This window comes from Apteryx mantelli, unplaced genomic scaffold, assembly GCF_036417845.1.
Source record: "Apteryx mantelli isolate bAptMan1 unplaced genomic scaffold, bAptMan1.hap1 HAP1_SCAFFOLD_73, whole genome shotgun sequence".
In the NCBI taxonomy this organism is placed as follows: Eukaryota; Metazoa; Chordata; class Aves; order Apterygiformes; family Apterygidae; genus Apteryx; species Apteryx mantelli.
This window is the reverse complement of record NW_027118799.1, coordinates 143,611-167,545: the sequence shown is the minus strand read 5'-3', so window position 1 is coordinate 167,545 and position 23,935 is coordinate 143,611.

Here is a 23,935-nt window from a genome sequence, read left to right as displayed (position 1 = left end):
GGTCTTTGTGGCTAGGGAGCCAAAGGCAGCTTTGGCAAAGGCCCCCAGAGAATTCCCCTGTTGGCTGCAGTGGTTCGGGGGCCTTAGCCTTGGAGGCCAGGAGGGCTGGGCTGGCCCCGTGCTTGTGGTCGGGCGCTCTGGTAGCTGGGTAAAGCAGTTTTCCGAGCTGAAGGCAGAACGTGGCGCACTAAAGCAAAGCCCTCTGCTTTCTGTGGGCTTCTAGTCTTTGGAGGCCTGCCAAGTGCGTGTCTGGAGGTCACCTGTGTAAAGGGACAGGTGGACTGACAGGGCAAGTCCTTAAGGAAAGAGATGGAGGGAGACAAAGGCTCTCTGGAGAGGAGGGAGGGGCTACACCTCCTGTGGGGTGCGTTTCCATTTAGGTCTTGTTCGATCGTGGTGCTTCTTGCACTTGCAAGAGCAAGCTGAGAGGGGCTGGAGCACAGTTTTAGGCAACTCCTTCCCCCTAGCCCTTGCTTGTGACCGATGCGTAGAGCTCCTCTGCGTTTGGTGCCCCTCTCTTGCTTTCCTTCGGCGTGCTGCAAGTGCCTGGAAAGAGGCTCCCAGAGGACCAAGGCCTCTTTTCTTAGCCAGAAGCTGCAAGTGGGAAGGTTCAGGCCCATGTGTGCTGAGTATTGGGAGGCCGGCTAAGCTTGCTGAGCATCGCTGTCCCGTCGGCCCTGGGCCACCCCCTTGGGCCCAAAGAGAGACCGCCTTCCTCTCTGGGCAAGTGCCTGGGCTCCTCCTCCCTGGGTTGTCTGGGCTGCTTAGAGGCCAGGAAACGCGCACGTCCTCTTCCTGGCACCCCCAGGCTGCTCACAGTCCCATACTGCAGTGAGTCAGCCCCTGCCAAAGAAATCCTTGTGTTTCTGCTTAGAGGCAGTTGGAGGCTTCTGTGGCCTCTGGGTCTTTCCTCTGCACCAACGGCATGGGCCGTCTCTTCCTGCCCACGCGTGCCAGCAGGACAAAATGCTTCTGGTTTCTGCAAGGAAGAGCTGAACGCCACGCGACGGAAGAGCTGCAGATGGCCGAGGATGGCCAATGCCTTTTGCAAGTGGCAGCGGGCCCCTCTCCTTCGGCTGCCTTGCGAGGAGAGTGCCCCTGCCGACAGGGGCCGACGGAGGGGGCACCTTCCCTAGCTGCAGCCTGCCAGCATGCGGCTTCTGCCGCTCGCGCCTCCTGCCAGGCCAGGTGCTCTCCTGCCCCTTTCCTCGGTGTCCGGGCAACAGCCGCACCCGGGAAGCAGCAGCCCTGCCGTGCCCGTGGCCTCCTTCTCTCGCACGCCCCTTCTGGAGCAGCATCGCCTCTCGGCAGCTTCTCTCTGCCCCTCCCTGGGGACTGCTGCTCTCGGCGGTGGCCCTTGACTCCCTGCCACAGAGGCATTGCTTCCCCAAATCTCCCTTGCCCTCTCCCACAACAGCAGCAGCAGCAGCAGCAGCAGCAGCAGCAGCAGCAGCAGCAGCAGCAGCAGCAGCAGTGCTACCGCTGCTCAGTGCCTTGCCCTGCTGCTAGGGCGGTGTGCACGCCAGGGCATGCAAACAGCCCCACCGCACCTGCAGAACCATCCCAAAGTCGGTGGAGGACATTTGGCGCCCGAGTGTTGCAGGGAGAGACAAGGAGCCGTCACATCGTCCTGCGGAAAAGGGTTTTATTGCAGTGAAGTTACACGGGCGTAAATCCAAAGTCCCCCTGCTCCTGGTCCGAGGCTCCCCGGGGCCCTCAGCGGGGAGGTCAGTGCTAACCACAGACAAGTTCCCACAGGTAGAAGCACACTGCCCGTCCCGGCAGGCTTCCCGCTGTTACAAGGGGATGAGGATGCCGCCAAAGGCGGGGTTGGGGGGGGGGAGGGGTTCCTTTCCTTTTTGTTCTTTCCTTTTTTTCCTTCCTTTTTACCTTCTCCTTTTTCCTTTCCTTTCCTTCGTCCCTTTTGTCTTTCCTTTTGTCTTTCCGTTTTTCTCTTTCCTTTCCCTTTTCCCTGTCCTTTTTTCCCTTTCTTCTTTTGCCCCTTTCTTTTCTTCCCCCGCTTTTCTTCCCCTTCCTTTGCTTCCCCTCCTTCTCTTCCCCTCCTTTTTCTCCCTGCTTCCTTATCTCCCCCTTGCTAATCTCCCCCCTTATCCGCCTTGCTCATCTCCCCGTTTCTTTTCTCCCCAGTTCTTCTCCCCATTTTTTCTTCCCCTTTTTTCCCTTCCCTTCTCCTCCCTTTTTTTCTCACCCCTTTTCCTCCCTTCCCCCCCCTTTATCATCTTTCCCCTTTTTTCTCCCATCTTTGTCCCCCTTCTCTTCTTCCAAATTTTTCTTCCCTTTTTCTTCCCTCTTTTCTCCCCCTTCCCCCCTTTTTTCTCCCCTTTTAGCTCCCTTTTTTCCTCCCTTCTTTGATGTTCTCCCCATTTCTCCTCACCTTTTTCTCCTCCCTTTTTGTTCCCCCTGCTTTCCTGACCCCTTTCCTCTCCACCTTTTCTCCCCCTTTTTTCTCCCATTCCTGTCCTCCCTTCTCTTCCCCTTTGCTCTTCCCTCTTTTCTCATCTCCCCCTTTCCAGCCCCCCTCTCCCCCCCACCTTTTCTCTGCCTTTCTTTTCTCCCCCTTTTCTCTTCCTCCCCCCCTCTTTCCCCCCTTCTTTCTTCCCCCTTCTTTCTTCCCTTTTTTCTCCCTTTCTTCTTTCTCCCCCTTTTCTTCTCCCCCCTTTTCTCCCCCTTCCTCCCCCTTTTTCTTCTCCCCCTTTTTTCTCCTCAATTGCTCTCCCCCTTTTTCCTCTCCTCCTTTTTCTCCATTCTTTTCTCCATTTTTTCTACCTCTTTTTTCTCTCCCCCTTTGTTCTCTTGCTTTCTTATCTCCCCCTTTTTCCTCCCCTTTCATCTTCCCCTCTTTTCTTCCCTCTTTTCTTTTCTCCCCCTTTCCCACCATTTTCCTCCCCTTTGTCTCCCATTTTTCTTCTGCCTTCGCTTATTTTCTCCCTTTTTTCTCCCCCCTTTTTCTCTCCCCGCTTTTCTCACCCTTTCTTCTCCGCCTTTTCCTCTCCCCCTCCTCCCTCCCTCCCTCCCTTTTTTCTCCACCTTTTATCTCCCTTCTTTTTCTCCCCTCCTTTCTTTCCTCTCCATTTTTCCCCACCTTTTTTCTCCCCCCTTTTCTCCCCTGCTTTTGGTCCCCCTCTTCTTTGCTCCCCCTTTTTCTCTCACCCTTTCCTCCTCCTTTCTCTCTCCCCCTCTTTTTCTCCTGCTTTCTTTTCTCCCCCCTTCTTTCTTCCCCCTTTTCTCTCCCCTTTTCCTCCCAGTTCTCTCCCCCTTTTTCTCTACCCCTTTTCCTTCCCCTTTTTTCTTCCCTCTTTTCTTAGCTCCTCCTTTCCACCCCCTTTTTCTCCCCGTCTTTGCTCTGCCTTCCTTTTCTACCCCTTTGATTTCTCCCATTTCTCGCCCCCTTTTTTCTATTCCTTTCCCTTCTTTCCTTCCCCTTTTCCTTCCCCCTTCTTTCTCCCCCTTTCTTCTCCCTTTGGCCTTTCCCCTCCGCTTCTTGCCCCCTTGCCCCTCCTCCTTTTTCCTCTCCCCTCTCCTCTTCCCTTTTCTCTCCCTCTTTTTCCTCCTCACGCTTGCTCCCCCTTTTTTCTCTCCCCTCTTTTCCTACCCTTTTTCCTTCCCCCTTTTTTTCTCTCCCCCCTTTTTGCTCTGCCTCTCTCCCTGCTTTTCTCCCCTTTCAGCTTCCCCTCTTTTTTCCCCTCTTTTCTTAGCTCCCCTCTCCCACCCCTTTTTTCTCCTCATTTTTCTCTCTGCCTTTCTTTTCTCTCCCTTTTATTTCTTCCCCCCTCCCTGCCTTTTTGCTATTTCCCCCTCCTTTCTCCCCATTTTTCTTCCCCCTTTTTTCTCCTCCGTTCTTCTCCCTTTGCTTTTCCTCCCCATTTCTCTTCACTCTTTTCTCCCCCTTTTTTCCTGACACCTCTTTTCTCACCCTTTCTTACCTCCCCCTTCTTCTCCCTTCTTCTTCTCTCTCCATTTTTTCCCTCGCTTGCTTATCTCCCTCCTTTTTGCTCCCCTTTCTTCCTCCTCTCTTTGTTCCCCTTTCTCTCCCATTTCCACCCTCCTTTTTTAGTCCCCCTTTGCTTCTCTCTTGCTTATTTCCCCTTCCCCTCCTTTTCTTCTCCCTTTTCTCACTCTTTTTCTCCCCCTCTCTTCTTCCTCCCTTTTCTCCCTCTCCCTTTCCTCCCCTTTTCTAGCACCCCTTCATTTGGCCGCTTTTTTCACCCTTTTGCTCCCCTTTCTTTCTCCCCCCCCCTTTTTTCCTCCCTCTTCCTTTTTTCTCCCTCTTCCTTTTCTCCCTCCTCTTTCTCCTCTTCTCTTAGCTCCATCTTCTTTGCTCCCTTTTCTTCTTCTCCCTTTTCTCCCCCTTTTTTGCCCTCACTTTTCTCTCCCCCTTCCTTTCTACACCTTTTTTCTCCCCGCTTTTCTCTCTTCACTTTCTTGCCCTACCCCTTCCTTTTCTTTCCCTTTCTTTTCTCTCCATTTCTTTTTACGCCATTTCTTTTCTCTCTCTTGGTTTTCTCTCCATCTCTTTTCTTTCTTTCTTTTCTCCTCCCTTTATTTGCTCTCCATTTCTTCTCCTTCTCCTTCCCTTTCCCTTTCTCTTCCTCCTTCTCTTTCTTTCTCTCTTCTTCTCCTTCTCCTTTGCTTTTGCCTTCGCCTTCTCCTTCTCTTTCGCCTTCTCTTTCGCCTTCTCTTTGTCTCCCTCTTTCTCCTTCTCTCTCTCCTTCTTCTTTTCCTTCTCTGTCTCCTCCTCCGTCTCCTTCTCTTTCTCGCAGCTCTCGCCGCCGGCAAGCAGCAAGCGGGAATGGCAGCAGCTCCCAGGAGGCTTATGGAGGGGCCCCGCGAAGCAGCCCGGCAGCTCTCCAGGGAGCACCTGGAGGACGGTGCGGGTGCAGAGGCAGCCGAGAGTGGTGCCGCCTCCATGGCAGGTGGCTTTTCCAGGGCCCCCTTCTCCATGCCCAGCTGTTGCTGACCATCCGCAACACTGGGCGCCCGGCTGGTGCCCCTCTGGCGCCTTCTGCAGCCTCGCCAGCGGCCCGGGAAGGACAGGGCTGCCTCCGAGAGGCTCCTGCGCAGCGTGCCGAGCTCCTTGCTCTGAGCAGGCAGCGGAGGAGCGGAGACGCACGAGGCATTTCTGCGCCTCCCGCTGGGGCTTCTGCCTCTGGGCTGCTGCGTCTCAGCGGTTGGGGGGCCGCAGGCAGCTTCAGCCTCTGGGCTGTGGAGGGCAGAGGCGTCCTCCAGAGCAGCACCTGGGTGTGCTGTGGGGAGAAAGAGGCTGTCAGCTCCTTTTTCCTGGGCCTCTGAAGGGCCAAAAGGGCACTTTCCCGGTGGGAGCACGCAGCCCCGCACATGGCACATGGCACATGGCAAGGGGCAACCTTAGCAGCTATGGAGGTGAGGAGCAGTTCAGGAGGAGAGCCAAGTGCCCGCGGGGGCAGTATCCTGCCCGGGGAGTGCAGCTGCAGTCCCTAGTGAGCAGCGCTGTGAAGAGCAGAGGGCTACAGAGGTTCAGCACGTGCGATGCCTTTTGTGCAGTGAGTCTTGTCGTTGTGAACTTCTGGGAAGTGTGGCAGGAGGAAAGCACTGCCAGAAGGTCTCGAGCCCTCTGCCCCCCTCGGCATGGCCACAGGCGCCTTGCGATCTCCAGCTGCACAACTGGCACCAGCAGCCCTGCTCGGTGCCAATGCTCAGTGCATCGTCCTACCTGCGGAGCTGCCCGTGTGCTCGGGTGCCTCCGGAGCTGCTTCAGGCACGCAGAGAGCTGTGAGCAGCTGCAGCGAAGAGCCGAGGTCGTCACACTCCTGTGGAGGAGATGCTGGGCTACAGGAATGGCCCCATGCAGCAGCGACCGACCGGTGTCTGCAGGGCTTCGGGCCCTGCCACGTGCCCTCCCGAAGCTCCGATGCCTCCCGCCAGCACCCAGCCAGGGCCGGGGCAGAGGCAGCCCCTACTCACCTCCGCCGCAGTCAAGGCCTCCACGCTGCGGGCAGTCGGCGACCCCGACTAGGCAAGAGAGCAGAGAAGCCACGTGAGCAGCTGGTGGCGGGGGCCCTTCCCCAAAGCCCCGTGGCGCTCGGGGCGCAGCGGAAACCCCCGGGACACTTACGGGAGCGTCGAAGCCGACGGACTTGATGAGGAGCCGAAGGCAGGGCAGGCGGCTGAGCCGGGTCTCCTGGGCTCCTGGGCTTTGCCTGGGCACAGCGCAGGGACGAAGGCAGAGCTCGGTCACAGGCAGCCCCCTCTGCTCGCTGCCCCGACACCAGCCCCGCACCCCCACGCCACCCTGGCACAGCAGAGCTTCGTGCGGCGCTGGCTGGCAGCACCGCTCTGCAGCGCCCCCGGCCCCGCTGCCTCCGGGCCTCTTGCGTCGGGAAAGGGGCAGCGGCAGCTCGGGCTCCCCATCCACGCAAGCCAGGAGCTGTGGGGCCAGCTCCAGGGCGCTGCTGTTCGTTTGCCGTGCCAAGGCGAAGCAGCTGCTGCCGCTCGGCCCCAGAGCTGCCCCGCGCAGGCGGCGTCCCTTTCCCCCACCTCCCGTGCTGCTGTGCTGCGGGCAGCTGCCCCGGCAGCTCTGCACCGCCTGCAGCCTTGACGCCGCCGCAGGCAGGCTGAGTTCCCCGGCAGGGCTCACCTGAGCATGGTGTTCAGCCACCGCTCCTTCACCTCCTGCGACCTGCAGCGAGAAGGACAAACAGCCTCAGAGCCCGCTCCTGCTGCTGCTGCTGCTGCTGCTGCTGCTGCTGCTGCTGCTGCTGCTGCTGGGGAGTGGCACAGGGCCCCAGACACAGCTGGCCTGCTTGGCACCACTCCACACCGCCATACAGCAGAGCCCCCGCTCGGTGTCCCCCCACCGTGTCGCTGGGCTGAGCAGAGCTGCAGGGTCGTGGCGGCAGTGGCGGGTGGCTTGTGCACGCCTGGAGGTGCCCGTGGGTGCGTCTGAAAGCGCAGCGGGGCCTCTGCTTTCTCTGCCGCAGCCGGGGCTGAGCCCCAGCAAGCCCGGAGAGGACTGAAGGCGAGCACGGTGCCCTGCACCCCCCCAGCCCTGGACGCGCCCCCAAGACTCACCGGAAGGTGACCACGCAGACCTTGGTGGTCCAGACCAGGACGAGGGAATTGGCGCATTTGAGGCCAAAAACGTCCTCCTCATCTTCACAGCCGCACGCTGCCTCGTCCTTCTCGCACAGCACCCAGAGGTCGCTGAGAGGCACCCGGTGCTTGAGCAGGAAGGTGGAACCACATCTGCCAGGAGGAAGAGCAGGGACCGCCTTGGAGGCTGTGTGCTGGGGGCAGCCGCAGCAGGCCTCCCGGGGAGAGCCGTGTGCCAGGGGCAGAGGCTCGGGGCAGCCAGCGTGGGGCTCAGGCGGCAGAAAGCAGCCTGCGTGCCAGCACGCACACAGGGCGCTCTGGAGAAGTCGCTGCTGCAAAGCAGTGCTGGCGGGCGCTTGCTCAGGGGCTGCCGGTCAGGGCGGCAACACGCGGAGCCTGCCCCTTTCCGCTCACACCTCCCCGAATTAAAGGGCAAGGCTGTCCCTGCCCGCAGCGCAGGTGCACCCATGCAGGGGGCTGCAGGCCATATGGAGCACAAGTGGTCGTGGGGAGCAAAGGGCATGGAGCCCTGGGCGAGGCAGTGAGGAGAGGAGGAAGGCCTCCTTGCGGGCGACTGGATGCTAGAGGCTGTGAGCAGCAGCATTTGGCGGCATTGCTGCTCCTTGTCGAGAGGTGCTGTTGAGGAAGGAAGCAATGGGAAGAGCAGCCCCGAGGAGGCACTTTCTGCTCCGGTGGGAGCAGATGCGGGGAGCAGCGGTGCCTGGGGGCAGGTGGCAGAGGCGGTGGCGGGGGGGAGGACGGCTCTGGTTGCTCTTCTTACCTGAATCTGGCGACGGCGATGGCGTCGGAGAAGAGCAGGAGGTGCCTGTCCCTCGTCCGCTGGTGCCGAGTCACCCGCACGCGCTCGCTGAGCAGGAGCCGGGGGCTCCTGCGCGACACAAAGGCACCAAGCGGCGCCGGGGGCCGGGAGGCTGCCCTGGGCGCGAGCCCGAGGCCGGCGCGAGGAGCCGCGCGGCCGGGGTCCCCAGGCTGTGCCTGCGTGCCGGCAGCGGGGCCGGCAGCGCCCCGGGTGCCGCAGCAGCTGGCCTGTCCCATGGCGCCGTGCGCGCGCAGAGGGCTGCGGTGCGTGCGTGCCCCGCGGCGGGCAGCGCCAGGCGCCGGTCAGGCCTGCGCCAAGGCAAGAGCGGTGCGCCTGTGCCGAGCAGTGCCGCTGCGCTGGGCCGGGAGCCTGCGTCTCCCCGCTGCCCCGCACTGGCACAGCGCCGCACTGGGGCCGGGCGGGCGCTGGTGGCCGTGGCCACCCGGGTGCCACTGTGGCACATTGTGATGCGGCGGCCGGGTCGCGGGGCAGCGCCGGGGCGTGGGCCGGGGGCCGCGGGCGCAAAGGGGAGTCTCCCCGCTGCCCGGCACCTCCGCCGCCGCCACGGCATTGCCCCGTCTGCGGGGTGGGAGCGCGGCTGGTGGGGCCGGGCACCGCTGCTGGCTCCCGCCATGCCCCCTTTGCTCTGCGTCTCCGGGCTTGGTGTTGGAGGAGCTGCCGGCTTCAGCAGCTGGCTCTGTGTCAGTGAAAACCCCCAATGCACACGCCTCCCCGCACGGCTGCAACATGCCCTGTTGCTGCTGGGACAGGAGGCCTCAAGCTGTGGAGGGGGCAAGCAAGGGGGCCTGTGCCCGCTGGAGATCACATCAGGGCCCAGGCGGTGTCCCAACTTTCCCAGCTTTCACGCTTCCTCTGCACTCAGTGCCGGTAGTGGTGAGCCGGCGATGAGAGTGACCTCCCCTCCAGGTGCCAACATGTGGCCTCCCCATGTGAAGTGGGAATCTCGGCTCCAGCCACAGTCAGAGAAGAGTTTAGGGCAGGATTCAGCTGCCTAAGCTCCAGGACCGGCATCCATTTGTGATGCCTTTGGCAATTCCTGGCGGTGCCCTGGCATACCCAAATGCCTGTAGACACGGGCTTTTGGGCAGCTGAATCCCGCCTCGACTCAGGTGCGTCCCAGGAGTCTGCAGAGAGACTCAAAGGCAGACTGCGCAGGAGATGAGGCAGGCTCACGAAAATGCTTGTATACAGCTAGGGAAACGGAGGTAGCCATGTGTGCGGTCTGCATGCGAGTGCCAGTCCCGATGGCTGTGAAAGCGGCAGCGATGGTCCTTCTCTCAGCCTTCACCGGTGCTCGGCTCTCGAGGGGATGCCAAAGTGCTTTTGCTGCAATTGCTCTCCTCTCAGCAAGTGGCTGAGATGTGTGTGGCAGAGCAAGAGATTGCAGCTCGCTGGTGCACGAGGGTGTGCTGCTCCAGGAGGAAGTGTCCCATGGGACAAGGCTCGAGAGGGAAGAGGGCTCCGAGAAAGCTGCTTGATAGTCCAGCATCCCCTCTGCCAAGCTCCAGAACAGTCCATGCCATTGAGCCAGGAGCTGAGCAAAGGGCATGGGAAGCCTGCCTGGACGAACAAGGAGGTGCCGGCAAAAGCCAGACAGAAGAAGCAAGTGTGCAGAAGGTGGAAGCAGGGAGAGGTGACCTGGGAGGAACGCAGGGACATTGTTGGAGCAAGCAGCACTAGGGCTGGGAAGGCCAAAGCCTCCCTGCGCTTGAATTCTTTCAGCGTTGCCCAGCGACAGGACGAGAGGCAACGGGCACAAACTGAAATTGCACAGGCAATTCCGTCTGAAGCTACGCAAAACTCTTTTGCGGTGAGGGTGCCTGAGCACTGGCACAGGTTGCTCAGAGGGCGTGTGGAGACGCCATCCTTGGGGATATTCAGAAGTTGTCTGCACACGGTCCTGGGCAGCCTGCTCTAGGTGAGCCTGCTTGAGCAGGGCGCTAGGAGCGCATGGTCTCTGACGGTGCCTTCCAGCCTCCACCGTTGTGCGATTCTCTGAACTCCCTTGTTCTTCTCTTTGCTCTTGCAAAGCCTAGAAAACCAGACGTGCCGTGCTGCTCAAAGGCAGGCTGCTGTGCTGGGCGAGCTGAGCTGGGCAATGCCAGAGCTCAGCTTTTCCCCTTTGCAGCTCAGCCATGCTTCCTCCCCAGGGCAGGTGCATTTGGTTGGCAAGAAGAGAGTGCATCGTGTGACTTAAAACAGCCGCAGGATGCAGACGCCAGGAGCTTCACTCAGGCGGCCCCAGCAGGAGGCTTAATTCCAGCATTGTCTGCCACGGCAATGCTTGGCTCTTCTGCTTTACTCATGCTGGTATGATTAGAGTGTCTTCCTGGCACTTAAACAGAAAACGGGATGTGCGAAGCATGGGGTGCAATAGTCGTCACGGAGTAGCCCAAGGAGCAGAGGGGCCTCGCCGACATCACTTGGCTCCTGTGCCCAAAGGCAGCTCCCGTCGATGCAGCTGTTGGTCAAAGGGCTTTTGGTCTTTGTGGCTAGGGAGCCAAAGGCAGCTTTGGCAAAGGCCCCCAGAGAATTCCCCTGTTGGCTGCAGTGGTTCGGGGGCCTTAGCCTTGGAGGCCAGGAGGGCTGGGCTGGCCCCGTGCTTGTGGTCGGGCGCTCTGGTAGCTGGGTAAAGCAGTTTTCCGAGCTGAAGGCAGAACGTGGCGCACTAAAGCAAAGCCCTCTGCTTTCTGTGGGCTTCTAGTCTTTGGAGGCCTGCCAAGTGCGTGTCTGGAGGTCACCTGTGTAAAGGGACAGGTGGACTGACAGGGCAAGTCCTTAAGGAAAGAGATGGAGGGAGACAAAGGCTCTCTGGAGAGGAGGGAGGGGCTACACCTCCTGTGGGGTGCGTTTCCATTTAGGTCTTGTTCGATCGTGGTGCTTCTTGCACTTGCAAGAGCAAGCTGAGAGGGGCTGGAGCACAGTTTTAGGCAACTCCTTCCCCCTAGCCCTTGCTTGTGACCGATGCGTAGAGCTCCTCTGCGTTTGGTGCCCCTCTCTTGCTTTCCTTCGGCGTGCTGCAAGTGCCTGGAAAGAGGCTCCCAGAGGACCAAGGCCTCTTTTCTTAGCCAGAAGCTGCAAGTGGGAAGGTTCAGGCCCATGTGTGCTGAGTATTGGGAGGCCGGCTAAGCTTGCTGAGCATCGCTGTCCCGTCGGCCCTGGGCCACCCCCTTGGGCCCAAAGAGAGACCGCCTTCCTCTCTGGGCAAGTGCCTGGGCTCCTCCTCCCTGGGTTGTCTGGGCTGCTTAGAGGCCAGGAAACGCGCACGTCCTCTTCCTGGCACCCCCAGGCTGCTCACAGTCCCATACTGCAGTGAGTCAGCCCCTGCCAAAGAAATCCTTGTGTTTCTGCTTAGAGGCAGTTGGAGGCTTCTGTGGCCTCTGGGTCTTTCCTCTGCACCAACGGCATGGGCCGTCTCTTCCTGCCCACGCGTGCCAGCAGGACAAAATGCTTCTGGTTTCTGCAAGGAAGAGCTGAACGCCACGCGACGGAAGAGCTGCAGATGGCCGAGGATGGCCAATGCCTTTTGCAAGTGGCAGCGGGCCCCTCTCCTTCGGCTGCCTTGCGAGGAGAGTGCCCCTGCCGACAGGGGCCGACAGAGGGGGCACCTTCCCTAGCTGCAGCCTGCCAGCATGCGGCTTCTGCCGCTCGCGCCTCCTGCCAGGCCAGGTGCTCTCCTGCCCCTTTCCTCGGTGTCCGGGCAACAGCCGCACCCGGGAAGCAGCAGCCCTGCCGTGCCCGTGGCCTCCTTCTCTCGCACGCCCCTTCTGGAGCAGCATCGCCTCTCGGCAGCTTCTCTCTGCCCCTCCCTGGGGACTGCTGCTCTCGGCGGTGGCCCTTGACTCCCTGCCACAGAGGCATTGCTTCCCCAAATCTCCCTTGCCCTCTCCCACAACAGCAGCAGCAGCAGCAGCAGCAGCAGCAGCAGCAGCAGCAGCAGCAGCAGCAGTGCTACCGCTGCTCAGTGCCTTGCCCTGCTGCTAGGGCGGTGTGCACGCCAGGGCATGCAAACAGCCCCACCGCACCTGCAGAACCATCCCAAAGTCGGTGGAGGACATTTGGCGCCCGAGTGTTGCAGGGAGAGACAAGGAGCCGTCAAATCGTCCTGCGGAAAAGGGCTTTATTGCAGTGAAGTTACACGGGCGTAAATCCAAAGTCCCCCTGCTCCTGGTCCGAGGCTCCCCGGGGCCCTCAGCGGGGAGGTCAGTGCTAACCACAGACAAGTTCCCACAGGTAGAAGCACACTGCCCGTCCCGGCAGGCTTCCCGCTGTTACAAGGGGATGAGGATGCCGCCAAAGGCGGGGTTGGGGGGGGGGAGGGGTTCCTTTCCTTTTTGTTCTTTCCTTTTTTTCCTTCCTTTTTACCTTCTCCTTTTTCCTTTCCTTTCCTTCGTCCCTTTTGTCTTTCCTTTTGTCTTTCCGTTTTTCTCTTTCCTTTCCCTTTTCCCTGTCCTTTTTTCCCTTTCTTCTTTTGCCCCTTTCTTTTCTTCCCCCGCTTTTCTTCCCCTTCCTTTGCTTCCCCTCCTTCTCTTCCCCTCCTTTTTCTCCCTGCTTCCTTATCTCCCCCTTGCTAATCTGCCCCCTTATCCGCCTTGCTCATCTCCCCGTTTCTTTTCTCCCCAGTTCTTCTCCCCATTTTTTCTTCCCCTTTTTTCCCTTCCCTTCTCCTCCCTTTTTTTCTCACCCCTTTTCCTCCCTTCCCCCCCCTTTATCATCTTTCCCCTTTTTTCTCCCATCTTTGTCCCCCTTCTCTTCTTCCAAATTTTTCTTCCCTTTTTCTTCCCTCTTTTCTCCCCCTTCCCCCCTTTTTTCTCCCCCTTTTAGCTCCCTTTTTTCCTCCCTTCTTTGATGTTCTCCCCATTTCTCCTCACCTTTTTCTCCTCCCTTTTTGTTCCCCCTGCTTTCCTGACCCCTTTCCTCTCCACCTTTTCTCCCCCTTTTTTCTCCCATTCCTGTCCTCCCTTCTCTTCCCCTTTGCTCTTCCCTCTTTTCTCATCTCCCCCTTTCCAGCCCCCCTCTCCCCCCCACCTTTTCTCTGCCTTTCTTTTCTCCCCCTTTTCTCTTCCTCCCCCCCTCTTTCCCCCCTTCTTTCTTCCCCCTTCTTTCTTCCCTTTTTTCTCCCTTTCTTCTTTCTCCCCCTTTTCTTCTCCCCCCTTTTCTCCCCCTTCCTCCCCCTTTTTCTTCTCCCCCTTTTTTCTCCTCAATTGCTCTCCCCCTTTTTCCTCTCCTCCTTTTTCTCCATTCTTTTCTCCATTTTTTCTACCTCTTTTTTCTCTCCCCCTTTGTTCTCTTGCTTTCTTATCTCCCCCTTTTTCCTCCCCTTTCATCTTCCCCTCTTTTCTTCCCTCTTTTCTTTTCTCCCCCTTTCCCACCATTTTCCTCCCCTTTGTCTCCCATTTTTCTTCTGCCTTCGCTTATTTTCTCCCTTTTTTCTCCCCCCTTTTTCTCTCCCCGCTTTTCTCACCCTTTCTTCTCCGCCTTTTCCTCTCCCCCTCCTCCCTCCCTCCCTCCCTCCCTTTTTTCTCCACCTTTTATCTCCCTTCTTTTTCTCCCCTCCTTTCTTTCCTCTCCATTTTTCCCCACCTTTTTTCTCCCCCCTTTTCTCCCCTGCTTTTGGTCCCCCTCTTCTTTGCTCCCCCTTTTTCTCTCACCCTTTCCTCCTCCTTTCTCTCTCCCCCTCTTTTTCTCCTGCTTTCTTTTCTCCCCCCTTCTTTCTTCCCCCTTTTCTCTCCCCTTTTCCTCCCAGTTCTCTCCCCCTTTTTCTCTCCCCCTTTTCCTTCCCCTTTTTTCTTCCCTCTTTTCTTAGCTCCTCCTTTCCACCCCCTTTTTCTCCCTGTCTTTGCTCTGCCTTCCTTTTCTACCCCTTTGATTTCTCCCATTTCTCGCCCCCTTTTTTCTATTCCTTTCCCTTCTTTCCTTCCCCTTTTCCTTCCCCCTTCTTTCTCCCCCTTTCTTCTCCCTTTGGCCTTTCCCCTCCGCTTCTTGCCCCCTTGCCCCTCCTCCTTTTTCCTCTCCCCTCTCCTCTTCCCTTTTCTCTCCCTCTTTTTCCTCCTCACGCTTGCTCCCCCTTTTTTCTCTCCCCCCTTTTTGCTCTGCCTCTCTCCCTGCTTTTCTCCCCTTTCAGCTTCCCCTCTTTTTCCCCCTCTTTTCTTAGCTCCCCTCTCCCACCCCTTTTTTCTCCTCATTTTTCTCTCTGCCTTTCTTTTCTCTCCCTTTTATTTCTTCCCCCCTCCCCGCCTTTTTGCTATTTCCCCCTCCTTTCTCCCCATTTTTCTTCCCCCTTTTTTCTCCTCCGTTCTTCTCCCTTTGCTTTTCCTCCCCATTTCTCTTCACTCTTTTCTCCCCCTTTTTTCCTGACACCTCTTTTCTCACGCTTTCTTACCTCCCCCTTCTTCTCCCTTCTTCTTCTCTCTCCATTTTTTCCCTCGCTTGCTTATCTCCCTCCTTTTTGCTCCCCTTTCTTCCTCCTCTCTTTGTTCCCCTTTCTCTCCCATTTCCACCCTCCTTTTTTAGTCCCCCTTTGCTTCTCTCTTGCTTATTTCCCCTTCCCCTCCTTTTCTTCTCCCTTTTCTCACTCTTTTTCTCCCCCTCTCTTCTTCCTCCCTTTTCTCCCTCTCCCTTTCCTCCCCTTTTCTAGCACCCCTTCATTTGGCCGCTTTTTTCACCCTTTTGCTCCCCTTTCTTTCTCCCCCCCCCTTTTTTCCTCCCTCTTCCTTTTTTCTCCCTCTTCCTTTTCTCCCTCCTCTTTCTCCTCTTCTCTTAGCTCCATCTTCTTTGCTCCCTTTTCTTCTTCTCCCTTTTCTCCCCCTTTTTTGCCCTCACTTTTCTCTCCCCCTTCCTTTCTACACCTTTTTTCTCCCCGCTTTTTTCTCTTCACTTTCTTGCCCTACCCCTTCCTTTTCTTTCCCTTTCTTTTCTCTCCATTTCTTTTTACGCCATTTCTTTTCTCTCTCTTGGTTTTCTCTCCATCTCTTTTCTTTCTTTCTTTTCTCCTCCCTTTATTTGCTCTCCATTTCTTCTCCTTCTCCTTCCCTTTCCCTTTCTCTTCCTCCTTCTCTTTCTTTCTCTCTTCTTCTCCTTCTCCTTTGCTTTTGCCTTCGCCTTCTCCTTCTCTTTCGCCTTCTCTTTCGCCTTCTCTTTGTCTCCCTCTTTCTCCTTCTCTCTCTCCTTCTTCTTTTCCTTCTCTGTCTCCTCCTCCGTCTCCTTCTCTTTCTCGCAGCTCTCGCCGCCGGCAAGCAGCAAGCGGGAATGGCAGCAGCTCCCAGGAGGCTTATGGAGGGGCCCCGCGAAGCAGCCCGGCAGCTCTCCAGGGAGCACCTGGAGGACGGTGCGGGTGCAGAGGCAGCCGAGAGTGGTGCCGCCTCCATGGCAGCTGGCTTTTCCAGGGCCCCCTTCTCCATGCCCAGCTGTTGCTGACCATCCGCAACACTGGGCGCCCGGCTGGTGCCCCTCTGGCGCCTTCTGCAGCCTCGCCAGCGGCCCGGGAAGGACAGGGCTGCCTCCGAGAGGCTCCTGCGCAGCGTGCCGAGCTCCTTGCTCTGAGCAGGCAGCGGAGGAGCAGAGACGCAAGCGGCATTTCTGCGCCTCCCGCTGGGGCTTCTGCCTCTGGGCTGCTGCGTCTCAGCGGTTGGGGGGCCGCAGGCAGCTTCAGCCTCTGGGCTGTGGAGGGCAGAGGCGTCCTCCAGAGCAGCACCTGGGTGTGCTGTGGGGAGAAAGAGGCTGTCAGCTCCTTTTTCCTGGGCCTCTGAAGGGCCAAAAGGGCACTTTCCCAGTGGGAGCACGCAGCCCCGCACATGGCACATGGCACATGGCAAGGGGCAACCTTAGCAGCTATGGAGGTGAGGAGCAGTTCAGGAGGAGAGCCAAGTGCCCGCGGGGGCAGTATCCTGCCCGGGGAGTGCAGCTGCAGTCCCTAGTGAGCAGCGCTGTGAAGAGCAGAGGGCTACAGAGGTTCAGCACGTGCGATGCCTTTTGTGCAGTGAGTCTTGTCGTTGTGAACTTCTGGGAAGTGTGGCAGGAGGAAAGCACTGCCAGAAGGTCTCGAGCCCTCTGCCCCCCTCGGCATGGCCACAGGCGCCTTGCGATCTCCAGCTGCACAACTGGCACCAGCAGCCCTGCTCGGTGCCAATGCTCAGTGCATCGTCCTACCTGCGGAGCTGCCCGTGTGCTCGGGTGCCTCCGGAGCTGCTTCAGGCACGCAGAGAGCTGTGAGCAGCTGCAGCGAAGAGCCGAGGTCGTCACACTCCTGTGGAGGAGATGCTGGGCTGCAGGAATGGCCCCATGCAGCAGCGACCGACCGGTGTCTGCAGGGCTTCGGGCCCTGCCACGTGCCCTCCCGAAGCTCCGATGCCTCCCGCCAGCACCCAGCCAGGGCCGGGGCAGAGGCAGCCCCTACTCACCTCCGCCGCAGTCAAGGCCTCCACGCTGCGGGCAGTCGGCGACCCCGACTAGGCAAGAGAGCAGAGAAGCCACGTGAGCAGCTGGTGGCGGGGGCCCTTCCCCAAAGCCCCGTGGCGCTCGGGGCGCAGCGGAAACCCCCGGGACACTTACGGGAGCGTCGAAGCCGACGGACTTGATGAGGAGCCGAAGGCAGGGCAGGCGGCTGAGCCGGGTCTCCTGGGCTCCTGGGCTTTGCCTGGGCACAGCGCAGGGACGAAGGCAGAGCTCGGTCACAGGCAGCCCCCTCTGCTCGCAGCCCCGACACCAGCCCCGCACCCCCACGCCACCCTGGCACAGCAGAGCTTCGTGCGGCGCTGGCTGGCAGCACCGCTCTGCAGCGCCCCCGGCCCCGCTGCCTCCGGGCCTCTTGCGTCGGGAAAGGGGCAGCGGCAGCTCGGGCTCCCCATCCACGCAAGCCAGGAGCTGTGGGGCCAGCTCCAGGGCGCTGCTGTTCGTTTGCCGTGCCAAGGCGAAGCAGCTGCTGCCGCTCGGCCCCAGAGCTGCCCCGCGCAGGCGGCGTCCCTTTCCCCCACCTCCCGTGCTGCTGTGCTGCGGGCAGCTGCCCCGGCAGCTCTGCACCGCCTGCAGCCTTGACGCCGCCGCAGGCAGGCTGAGTTCCCCGGCAGGGCTCACCTGAGCATGGTGTTCAGCCACCGCTCCTTCACCTCCTGCGACCTGCAGCGAGAAGGACAAACAGCCTCAGAGCCCGCTCCTGCTGCTGCTGCTGCTGCTGCTGCTGCTGCTGCTGCTGCTGCTGCTGCTGCTGGGGAGTGGCACAGGGCCCCAGACACAGCTGGCCTGCTTGGCACCACTCCACACCGCCATACAGCAGAGCCCCTGCTCGGTGTCCCCCCACCGTGTCGCTGGGCTGAGCAGAGCTGCAGGGTTGTGGCGGCAGTGGCGGGTGGCTTGTGCACGCCTGGAGGTGCCCGTGGGTGCGTCTGAAAGCGCAGCAGGGCCTCTGCTTTCTCTGCCGCAGCCGGGGCTGAGCCCCAGCAAGCCCGGAGAGGACTGAAGGCGAGCACGGTGCCCTGCACCCCCCCAGCCCTGGACGCGCCCCCAAGACTCACCGGAAGGTGACCACGCAGACCTTGGTGGTCCAGACCAGGACGAGGGAATTGGCGCATTTGAGGCCAAAAACGTCCTCCTCATCTTCACAGCCGCACGCTGCCTCGTCCTTCTCGCACAGCACCCAGAGGTCGCTGAGAGGCACCCGGTGCTTGAGCAGGAAGGTGGAACCACATCTGCCAGGAGGAAGAGCAGGGACCGCCTTGGAGGCTGTGTGCTGGGGGCAGCCGCAGCAGGCCTCCCGGGGAGAGCCGTGTGCCAGGGGCAGAGGCTCGGGGCAGCCAGCGTGGGGCTCAGGCGGCAGAAAGCAGCCTGCGTGCCAGCACGCACACAGGGCGCTCTGGAGAAGTCGCTGCTGCAAAGCAGTGCTGGCGGGCGCTTGCTCAGGGGCTGCCGGTCAGGGCGGCAACACGCGGAGCCTGCCCCTTTCCGCTCACACCTCCCCGAATTAAAGGGCAAGGCTGTCCCTGCCCGCAGCGCAGGTGCACCCATGCAGGGGGCTGCAGGCCATATGGAGCACAAGTGGTCGTGGGGAGCAAAGGGCATGGAGCCCTGGGCGAGGCAGTGAGGAGAGGAGGAAGGCCTCCTTGCGGGCGACTGGATGCTAGAGGCTGTGAGCAGCAGCATTTGGCGGCATTGCTGCTCCTTGTCGAGAGGTGCTGTTGAGGAAGGAAGCAATGGGAAGAGCAGCCCCGAGGAGGCACTTTCTGCTCCGGTGGGAGCAGATGCGGGGAGCAGCGGTGCCTGGGGGCAGGTGGCAGAGGCGGTGGCGGGGGGGAGGACGGCTCTGGTTGCTCTTCTTACCTGAATCTGGCGACGGCGATGGCGTCGGAGAAGAGCAGGAGGTGCCTGTCCCTCGTCCGCTGGTGCCGAGTCACCCGCACGCGCTCGCTGAGCAGGAGCCGGGGGCTCCTGCGCGACACAAAGGCACCAAGCGGCGCCGGGGGCCGGGAGGCTGCCCTGGGCGCGAGCCCGAGGCCGGCGCGAGGAGCCGCGCGGCCAGGGTCCCCAGGCTGTGCCTGCGTGCCGGCAGCGGGGCCGGCAGCGCCCCGGGTGCCGCAGCAGCTGGCCTGTCCCATGGCGCCGTGCGCGCGCAGAGGGCTGCGGTGCGTGCGTGCCCCGCGGCGGGCAGCGCCAGGCGCCGGTCAGGCCTGCGCCAAGGCAAGAGCGGTGCGCCTGTGCCGAGCAGTGCCGCTGCGCTGGGCCGGGAGCCTGCGTCTCCCCGCTGCCCCGCACTGGCACAGCGCCGCACTGGGGCCGGGCGGGCGCTGGTGGCCGTGGCCACCCGGGTGCCACTGTGGCACATTGTGATGCGGCGGCCGGGTCGCGGGGCAGCGCCGGGGCGTGGGCCGGGGGCCGCGGGCGCAAAGGGGAGTCTCCCCGCTGCCCGGCACCTCCGCCGCCGCCACGGCATTGTCCCGTCTGCGGGGTGGGAGCGCGGCTGGTGGGGCCGGGCACCGCTGCTGGCTCCCGCCATGCCCCCTTTGCTCTGCGTCTCCGGGCTTGGTGTTGGAGGAGCTGCCGGCTTCAGCAGCTGGCTCTGTGTCAGTGAAAACCCCCAATGCACACGCCTCCCCGCACGGCTGCAACATGCCCTGTTGCTGCTGGGACAGGAGGCCTCAAGCTGTGGAGGGGGCAAGCAAGGGGGCCTGTGCCCGCTGGAGATCACATCAGGGCCCAGGCGGTGTCCCAACTTTCCCAGCTTTCACGCTTCCTCTGCACTCAGTGCCGGTAGTGGTGAGCCGGCGATGAGAGTGACCTCCCCTCCAGGTGCCAACATGTGGCCTCCCCATGTGAAGTGGGAATCTCGGCTCCAGCCACAGTCAGAGAAGAGTTTAGGGCAGGATTCAGCTGCCTAAGCTCCAGGACCGGCATCCATTTGTGATGCCTTTGGCAATTCCTGGCGGTGCCCTGGCATACCCAAATGCCTGTAGACACGGGCTTTTGGGCAGCTGAATCCCACCTCGACTCAGGTGCGTCCCAGGAGTCTGCAGAGAGACTCAAAGGCAGACTGCGCAGGAGATGAGGCAGGCTCACGAAAATGCTTGTATACAGCTAGGGAAACGGAGGTAGCCATGTGTGCGGTCTGCATGCGAGTGCCAGTCCCGATGGCTGTGAAAGCGGCAGCGATGGTCCTTCTCTCAGCCTTCACCGGTGCTCGGCTCTCGAGGGGATGCCAAAGTGCTTTTGCTGCAATTGCTCTCCTCTCAGCAAGTGGCTGAGATGTGTGTGGCAGAGCAAGAGATTGCAGCTCGCTGGTGCACGAGGGTGTGCTGCTCCAGGAGGAAGTGTCCCATGGGACAAGGCTCGAGAGGGAAGAGGGCTCCGAGAAAGCTGCTTGATAGTCCAGCATCCCCTCTGCCAAGCTCCAGAACAGTCCATGCCATTGAGCCAGGAGCTGAGCAAAGGGCATGGGAAGCCTGCCTGGACGAACAAGGAGGTGCCGGCAAAAGCCAGACAGAAGAAGCAAGTGTGCAGAAGGTGGAAGCAGGGAGAGGTGACCTGGGAGGAACGCAGGGACATTGTTGGAGCAAGCAGCACTAGGGCTGGGAAGGCCAAAGCCTCCCTGCGCTTGAATTCTTTCAGCGTTGCCCAGCGACAGGACGAGAGGCAACGGGCACAAACTGAAATTGCACAGGCAATTCCGTCTGAAGCTACGCAAAACTCTTTTGCGGTGAGGGTGCCTGAGCACTGGCACGGGTTGCTCAGAGGGCGTGTGGAGACGCCATCCTTGGGGATATTCAGAAGTTGTCTGCACACGGTCCTGGGCAGCCTGCTCTAGGTGAGCCTGCTTGAGCAGGGCGCTAGGAGCGCATGGTCTCTGACGGTGCCTTCCAGCCTCCACCGTTGTGCGATTCTCTGAACTCCCTTGTTCTTCTCTTTGCTCTTGCAAAGCCTAGAAAACCACACGTGCCGTGCTGCTCAAAGGCAGGCTGCTGTGCTGGGCGAGCTGAGCTGGGCAATGCCAGAGCTCAGCTTTTCCCCTTTGCAGCTCAGCCATGCTTCCTCCCCAGGGCAGGTGCATTTGGTTGGCAAGAAGAGAGTGCATCGTGTGACTTAAAACAGCCGCAGGATGCAGACGCCAGGAGCTTCACTCAGGCGGCCCCAGCAGGAGGCTTAATTCCAGCATTGTCTGCCACGGCAATGCTTGGCTCTTCTGCTTTACTCATGCTGGTATGATTAGAGTGTCTTCCTGGCACTTAAACAGAAAACGGGATGTGCGAAGCATGGGGTGCAATAGTCGTCACGGAGTAGCCCAAGGAGCAGAGGGGCCTCGCCGACATCACTTGGCTCCTGTGCCCAAAGGCAGCTCCCGTCGATGCAGCTGTTGGTCAAAGGGCTTTTGGTCTTTGTGGCTAGGGAGCCAAAGGCAGCTTTGGCAAAGGCCCCCAGAGAATTCCCCTGTTGGCTGCAGTGGTTCGGGGGCCTTAGCCTTGGAGGCCAGGAGGGCTGGGCTGGCCCCGTGCTTGTGGTCGGGCGCTCTGGTAGCTGGGTAAAGCAGTTTTCCGAGCTGAAGGCAGAACGTGGCGCACTAAAGCAAAGCCCTCTGCTTTCTGTGGGCTTCTAGTCTTTGGAGGCCTGCCAAGTGCGTGTCTGGAGGTCACCTGTGTAAAGGGACAGGTGGACTGACAGGGCAAGTCCTTAAGGAAAGAGATGGAGGGAGACAAAGGCTCTCTGGAGAGGAGGGAGGGGCTACATCTCCTGTGGGGTGCGTTTCCATTTAGGTCTTGTTCGATCGTGGTGCTTCTTGCACTTGCAAGAGCAAGCTGAGAGGGGCTGGAGCACAGTTTTAGGCAACTCCTTCCCCCTAGCCCTTGCTTGTGACCGATGCGTAGAGCTCCTCTGCGTTTGGTGCCCCTCTCTTGCTTTCCTTCGGCGTGCTGCAAGTGCCTGGAAAGAGGCTCCCAGAGGACCAAGGCCTCTTTTCTTAGCCAGAAGCTGCAAGTGGGAAGGTTCAGGCCCATGTGTGCTGAGTATTGGGAGGCCGGCTAAGCTTGCTGAGCATCGCTGTCCCGTCGGCCCTGGGCCACCCCCTTGGGCCCAAAGAGAGACCGCCTTCCTCTCTGGGCAAGTGCCTGGGCTCCTCCTCCCTGGGTTGTCTGGGCTGCTTAGAGGCCAGGAAACGCGCACGTCCTCTTCCTGGCACCCCCAGGCTGCTCACAGTCCCATACTGCAGTGAGTCAGCCCCTGCCAAAGAAATCCTTGTGTTTCTGCTTAGAGGCAGTTGGAGGCTTCTGTGGCCTCTGGGTCTTTCCTCTGCACCAACGGCATGGGCCGTCTCTTCCTGCCCACGCGTGCCAGCAGGACAAAATGCTTCTGGTTTCTGCAAGGAAGAGCTGAACGCCACGCGACGGAAGAGCTGCAGATGGCCGAGGATGGCCAATGCCTTTTGCAAGTGGCAGCGGGCCCCTCTCCTTCGGCTGCCTTGCGAGGAGAGTGCCCCTGCCGACAGGGGCCGACGGAGGGGGCGCCTTCCCTAGCTGCAGCCTGCCAGCATGCGGCTTCTGCCGCTCGCGCCTCCTGCCAGGCCAGGTGCTCTCCTGCCCCTTTCCTCGGTGTCCGGGCAACAGCCGCACCCGGGAAGCAGCAGCCCTGCCGTGCCCGTGGCCTCCTTCTCTCGCACGCCCCTTCTGGAGCAGCATCGCCTCTCGGCAGCTTCTCTCTGCCCCTCCCTGGGGACTGCTGCTCTCGGCGGTGGCCCTTGACTCCCTGCCACAGAGGCATTGCTTCCCCAAATCTCCCTTGCCCTCTCCCACAACAGCAGCAGCAGCAGCAGCAGCAGCAGCAGCAGCAGCAGCAGCAGCAGCAGCAGCAGCAGCAGCAGTGCTACCGCTGCTCAGTGCCTTGCCCTGCTGCTACGGCGGTGTGCACGCCAGGGCATGCAAACAGCCCCGCCGCACCTGCAGAACCATCCCAAAGTTGGTGGAGGACATTTGGCGCCCGAGTGTTGCAGGGAGAGACAAGGAGCCGTCACATCGTCCTGCGGAAAAGGGTTTTATTGCAGTGAAGTTACACGGGCGTAAATCCAAAGTCCCCCTGCTCCTGGTCCGAGGCTCCCCGGGGCCCTCAACGGGGAGGTCAGTGCTAACCACAGACAAGTTCCCACAGGTAGAAGCACACTGCCCGTCCCGGCAGGCTTCCCGCTGTTACAAGGGGATGAGGATGCCGCCAAAGGCGGGGTTGGGGGGGGGGAGGGGTTCCTTTCCTTTTTGTTCTTTCCTTTTTTTCCTTCCTTTTTACCTTCTCCTTTTTCCTTTCCTTTCCTTCGTCCCTTTTGTCTTTCCTTTTGTCTTTCCGTTTTTCTCTTTCCTTTCCCTTTTCCCTGTCCTTTTTTCCCTTTCTTCTTTTGCCCCTTTCTTTTCTTCCCCCGCTTTTCTTCCCCTTCCTTTGCTTCCCCTCCTTCTCTTCCCCTCCTTTTTCTCCCTGCTTCCTTATCTCCCCCTTGCTAATCTGCCCCCTTATCCGCCTTGCTCATCTCCCCGTTTCTTTTCTCCCCAGTTCTTCTCCCCATTTTTTCTTCCCCTTTTTTCCCTTCCCTTCTCCTCCCTTTTTTTCTCACCCCTTTTCCTCCCTTCCCCCCCCTTTATCATCTTTCCCCTTTTTTCTCCCATCTTTGTCCCCCTTCTCTTCTTCCAAATTTTTCTTCCCTTTTTCTTCCCTCTTTTCTCCCCCTTCCCCCCTTTTTTCTCCCCCTTTTAGCTCCCTTTTTTCCTCCCTTCTTTGATGTTCTCCCCATTTCTCCTCACCTTTTTCTCCTCCCTTTTTGTTCCCCCTGCTTTCCTGACCCCTTTCCTCTCCACCTTTTCTCCCCCTTTTTTCTCCCATTCCTGTCCTCCCTTCTCTTCCCCTTTGCTCTTCCCTCTTTTCTCATCTCCCCCTTTCCAGCCCCCCTCTCCCCCCCACCTTTTCTCTGCCTTTCTTTTCTCCCCCTTTTCTCTTCCTCCCCCCCTCTTTCCCCCCTTCTTTCTTCCCCCTTCTTTCTTCCCTTTTTTCTCCCTTTCTTCTTTCTCCCCCTTTTCTTCTCCCCCCTTTTCTCCCCCTTCCTCCCCCTTTTTCTTCTCCCCCTTTTTTCTCCTCAATTGCTCTCCCCCTTTTTCCTCTCCTCCTTTTTCTCCATTCTTTTCTCCATTTTTTCTACCTCTTTTTTCTCTCCCCCTTTGTTCTCTTGCTTTCTTATCTCCCCCTTTTTCCTCCCCTTTCATCTTCCCCTCTTTTCTTCCCTCTTTTCTTTTCTCCCCCTTTCCCACCATTTTCCTCCCCTTTGTCTCCCATTTTTCTTCTGCCTTCGCTTATTTTCTCCCTTTTTTCTCCCCCCTTTTTCTCTCCCCGCTTTTCTCACCCTTTCTTCTCCGCCTTTTCCTCTCCCCCTCCTCCCTCCCTCCCTCCCTCCCTTTTTTCTCCACCTTTTATCTCCCTTCTTTTTCTCCCCTCCTTTCTTTCCTCTCCATTTTTCCCCACCTTTTTTCTCCCCCCTTTTCTCCCCTGCTTTTGGTCCCC